The following is a 6,000-nucleotide window of genomic DNA, read 5'->3' as shown; positions in this document are numbered from 1 at the left end:
GTCTCCAGGATCATGATCTAGGCCAAAGGCATATGCTCAACCATTGAGCCACCCAGGCATCCCTCATTTGTTCTTTTTTTATTTGTTCATTTATTTTGTTTCTTAAATTCCATATATGAGTGAAATCATAATGGTATTTGTGTTTCTCTGACTTATTTATATATAAATAAAATATATCTTAATATTCTCTAGATCCATCCATGTTGTTGCAAACGGCAAGATTTCACTCTTTTTGATGACTGAGTAATATTCTGTTGTATTTATATACCACCTATTATTTCAACAAGCACTTTTATGCACCTCGAAGTTTGCTAGGTTAAATACAGATACCCAGTTAAATAGAAATTTCAGATAAGCATTCCAACAATTTTTTTTAGTATAATTTTGTCTCCAAGATTGGCTAAGACATACTAAAAAATTCATTGTTTATTTGAAATGCCTATGTAACTGGGCATTCCGTATTTTGTTTCCTAAATCTGGCAATCCTATTTAAATCTCCTCAACATAGTTTTTAATTTTAGACCTGTAAGAACAAGATGAATGCATCCTTTTCAGAATAAATGCTTTTTTTCTTTATAAAAATAATTTCACGTACAAAATTTGAAAAAAATGACTTGCTTGAAAGGAAAAAAAAAAAAAAAAAGCATTCCATTCACTGACAATTCAGTGTGAAAAAATACACCAGAATGCTCATATGTTAAATGCCTGGTGGAAACAGTATCATGAGTAAGTAACATTATTTATGTATAGACTTGAATTTTGAATAATTCATCACAGTTTGATTTATTTAGAAGTATTATTCCCTTTTCAGTGAGGGTAAAATGAAACACAAAAGGAGATTCTCAACTGATTTAAAAAAAACAAACCAAAAATAGAAAAAGAAAATCCAAGTGTTGCCTATTTGGAAAATTTGGAGAGGAATAGGGAGTACACTCCTGATGTCTCTGCTTTGATTAGTTTCCATCTCTGTCACTGAAAAACTTCTGTGTGGGAAGGAAGATGCTGGAAGGTGGGAGAGGGAGGTTAAACATGGAATTTGGGGGATGACGCCTTTTTTTGCATTTTAAAACATATGTATATATTTTTAAGATTTACTCATTTTAGAAAGAGTGAGTGCTCACAAGTGGGAGGGGCAGTGGGAGAGGGAGAGAGACTCTCAAGCAGCCTCGGTGCTGAGTGTGGAGCCCGACACATGGCTCCATCTCAGGACCCAGAGATCGTGACCTGAGCCAAAATCGAGAGTCAGTTGTTTAAACTCTTAACCAACTGAGCCATTGGGACACCCCTCTTTTTGTCTATTCTTTCACTAATGTCACAGTGTCTCGGTTATTGTAGCTTTATAGTAAGTCTTGAAATTGTATAGTGTCAGTTTTCTGACTTTGTTCTCCTTTAATACGGTGTTGGCTCTTCTGGGTCTCTTGCCTTGCCACATAAACTTTAGAACCACTTCATGATAGCCACAAAATAACTTGCTGGGTTTTTTTTTTAAGATTTTATTTATTTATTCATGATAGACACAGAGAGAGAGAGAGAGAGACAGAGGCACAGGCAGAGGGAGAAGCAGGCTCCATGCAAGGAGCCTGACGTGGGACTCGATCCTGGGACTCCAAGATCAGGCCCTGGGCTGACGGCAGGTACTAAACCACTGAGCCACCCAGGGATCCCATGGGCTTTTTTTTTTTAAGATGTTATTTATTTATTTGAGAGAGAGAGAGAGAGAAAGAATGAGAGGAGGAAGGGGCAGAGGGACAAGCATACTCTTTGTTGAGCAGGGACTCTGACTTGGAGCCTTGATCCCAGAACCCTGAGATCATGATCTGAGCTGAAGTTAGACGCTTAACCAACTGAGCCACCCAGGCACCCCACTTGTGGGGATTTTCACTGGGATTGCATTGACCCTATAGATCAAATTGAGAAAAACTTACACCTTGGTATCATTAAGTCTTCTTATTCATGACCATGAAATATCTCTTCATTTCTTAAATTCATCCATCAGTTTTGTAGTATGCCTCATATAGATCCTGTACTTATTTTTAAAAGATTCTATTTATTCAATTGACAGAGAGAGAGAGAGAGAGAGAGCATGAGTGGGGCAGGGAGTGGGGCGGAGAGGCGGAGGGAAGGGGACAAGCAGGCTTCCTGCTGATCAGGGAGCCTGATGTGGGGCTCAATCCTTGGACCCTGAGATCATGACCTGAGCCACAGGTCAACCATCTGAGCCACCCAGGTGCCCAGATCCTGTAAAATATTTTGTAAGATTTACACCTAAGTATTTTATTTTGGGAGTGCCAGTGTAAATGGCATTGTATTTTTATTTTCAAATTCCTCTTGTTCATCACTGGTATACAGGAAAGTGATTGAATTTTGCATATTACCCTTGTATCCTGCAATTAATAATTATTTATTAGTCTCAGGACTTTCTACATAGACAGTTATGGCATCTCTGGGCAAAGACAGGCTTATTTCTTCCTTCTCAATCAATATGCCTTTCATTTCCTCTTCTTGTCTTACTGCAAGCCTGCCTTAGTCTGTTCAGGCTGCTGTAACAAATTACCACAGACGGGTGACTTATCAGTAATAGAAATTTCTTTTTCATATTCCTTCCTGTAGGCTGGGAAGCGCAAGCTGGAAGGTGCCCACTGATTTTGCATCTGGTGAGATCTGCTTCCTGTTTGGTAGGTGGCTGTGTCCTCATATGGAGGGAGGGGTTGTGAGGGAGCTCTCTGGGGTCTCTCATGAGGGCAGTAGTGCATTTATGAGGGCTCTACTCTCATGCCCTAATCACATCCTAAAGAGTCCACATCCAAATACCATCACATTGGGAATTAGGATTCAACAGAAGAATTTTGAGAGGACAGGGATGCCTGGGTGGCTCAGTGGTTGAGCATCTGCCTTTGGCTCAGGTCATGATCCTGGGTTCCTGGGATTGAGTCCCACATCGGGCTCCCTGCAGCGAGCCTGCTTCTCCCTCTGCCTGTGTCTCTGCCTCTCTCTCTCTGTGTCTCTCATGAATAAATAAAATCTTTTAAAAAGGAAGAATTTTGAGGGGACACAGATACTCAATCTATAGCAATTAGCTAGGATGTCCAGTGTGATATTGAAAAGAATAACGAGAGGGGTTATCCTTGCTTTGTTCTTGATCTTAGCAGGAAAACTCCTAGTTTCTCACCATTAAGTATGATGTTAGTTGTAGACTTTTAATATTTCCTTTGTCAAGATGAGGCGGTTCCCTTTATTCCTACTTGACTGTATTCATTTTGTTTTGATATTTACACACCATTACCATTAACAATGAGCTTGCTGAATCCAGTTTAGGATTTTTTAGTATAGGTGTTTTGTCTTTTGGATATACGACTGAAATAATGTGTTTTAAAGTGTCTTGAAATAATTCCTCTCCTTGTGGTTAGCAGCCAATTATTTATATAGATACATTTGTTTCTGTTTGCTTTTGATCTTTTAGGAATATTGTCCTTTTTAAATTTAATTTTCTTTTTTAAAAATATTTTTATTTATTTAATCATGAGAGACACACAGAGAGAGGCAGAGACACAGGCAGAGGGAGAAGCAGGCTCCCTGCAGGGAACCAGATGTGGACTCGATCTCAGGACCCCGGGATCACGACCTGAGCTGAAAGCAGATGCTCAACCATTGAGTCACCCAGGTGTCCCTATTTACTTTTATTTCTAAATTATGTAAAACTTGTGTTTTTTTAAATCTTTATTTATTTATTTTAGAAAGCGGGGAAGGCTGGAGGGAGAGGGAGAGAATCTCGAGCAGACTCCCCGCTGAGCACAGAACCCAATGCAGGGCACATCCCAGGACCCTGAGATCATGATCTGAGCCAAAATCAAGAGTCAGACACTTAATTAACTGAGTCACCCAGGCGCCCCTCCCCTCATAACCATTTTTATTAGTTTTGGGTTACTTTTATTAGTTATTAGTTACTGTTACTTTAATATATAGAAAAAGTCATACACATATACATTTATATCCTTCCTCCTTTTCTTTCTTCATTCTTTTCTTTTCTCCTCCCTTCCTTCCTTACTTTCTTCCCCCCATCCCAAGGTTTGCTTTTATTTTTTAAATGGACAATTCCATTGAAAAAAAATACGTTTAACTTTCTGGTAAACATTTTTCCCCACCTATTCCCCTTCTTTCAAGTTTTATGCATTAATTTCAAAATTGAAAATTGCCTTCCAGGTCAAGGATGAGGGAAATTTGGGGGAGTGATGGAGCTTTATGGAACACTTTACATGATTCTGTAAAAGATTAGTCTAAAGATGCCCTGAAATAATGACTAAAGGTCGTATCACTGACTTTTGTAAGAGGACAAGCACAAGCACCCATTAGTCTGCATGTATCTCTTATAAGATACAAAGTGGAAAGAGCAATCCTCCCTTTTCTTAAAATAGAGCCCACCCTATATGCTATTTCACACTCTGCTTTCCTTCATTTGACAGTATATCCTGAAGATCACTCATAGCTGTATGCAGAGTTATTTTTTTATGATTTTATTTATTTATTTGACACAGAGAGAGAGAGTGTGTGTATGTGTGACCACAACAAACAGGGGGAAGGACAAAGTGAGAGGGAGAAGCAGACTACCTGCTGAGCAGGAAGCCGTTAATGGGGGCTCTATCTGAGGACACTGGGATCATGACCTGAGCCAAAGGCAGACACTTAACTGAGCCACCCAGGTGCCCCTATATGCAAATTGAGGTGTCTAGGTGGCTCAGTTGGTTAAGCATCTGCCTTCAGCTCAGGTTGCAATCCTGGGGTCTTGGGATGGAGTCCCACAATTGGCTCCCTGCTCTGTGGGCAACCTGCTTCTCTCTCTGTGTCTCTTATGAATAAATAAATAAAATCTTTTTTTAAAAAAAAGAACAATCAGAATAAAAAACATAAGAAATAACAAGTGCTGGCGAGGATGTGGAGAAAAAGAAACCCTCGTGGGATCCTTGGTGGGAATGCAAACTGGTGCAGCCACTGTGGATGACAGTATGGAGTTTTCTCAAAAAATAAAAAGTAAAGCCACCATATGATCCAGTAATCACACTACTGGGTATTTACCCAAGGAATATGAAAGCACTAATTTAAAAGATATTTGCACCCCTATGTTTATTGCAGCATTATTTGCAATAGCCAAGATATGGAGTAACTCAAATATCTACCTCTAGGTGAATGGATAAAGAAAATGTTGTGTATATATACAATGGAATATTACTCAGCCATAAAAAGAATGAAATCTTGCCATTTGCAACAACATGGATGAAGCTAGAGGGTATAATGCTAAGTGAAATCAGTCAGTCAGAAAGGGATAAAAACTAATAGACCTCACTTACTTGGGAATTTAATAAACAAAACAAGCAAACAAAGAAAAAAGAGACAAACAACAACAACAACAACAAAAAACCAGTCATTTAAATATAGAGAACAAACTGGTGGGGAGGCAGGTGGGGAATGGGTGAAATAGATGATGGGGATTAGGAGTACACCTAATGTGATGAGCACTGGAATAGATGAGAAATGTGTAGAATTATTGAATCACTATATTACACACCTGAAACTTATATAGCACTATATGTTAATTATTCTGGAATTAAAATGAAAAAAGATGATCAATATTACATTTTGATACATTTCATTCATCTTTCCTATCTTTCTTTTTCCTTCTCCCTCCAGAGAGCCGCACGTATGTATGTGTGTTGGGTGTGTGTGCAAAGACCTGCTTATACGTGGCTCTCTCAGTTGTACAGTCTAATTATAAAGGTAGGAGGATACTGTAACTTTCTGCTTTTTATTTATTTTATTAAAGATTTTATATATTTATTCAAGTGAGACACAGAGAGAGAGGAAGGGGGGGGCAGAGACACAGGCAGAGGGAGAAGCAGGCTCCATGCAGGGAGCCCGACATGGAACTCGATCCCGGGTCTCCAGGATCACACCCTGGGTTGAAGGTGATGCTAAACCGCTGAGCCACCCGGGCTGCCCAACTTTCTG

Source organism: Canis aureus, chromosome 8, assembly GCF_053574225.1.
Source record: "Canis aureus isolate CA01 chromosome 8, VMU_Caureus_v.1.0, whole genome shotgun sequence".
NCBI classification, from domain to species: Eukaryota; Metazoa; Chordata; class Mammalia; order Carnivora; family Canidae; genus Canis; species Canis aureus.
Note: the sequence above shows the minus strand (reverse complement) of the source record.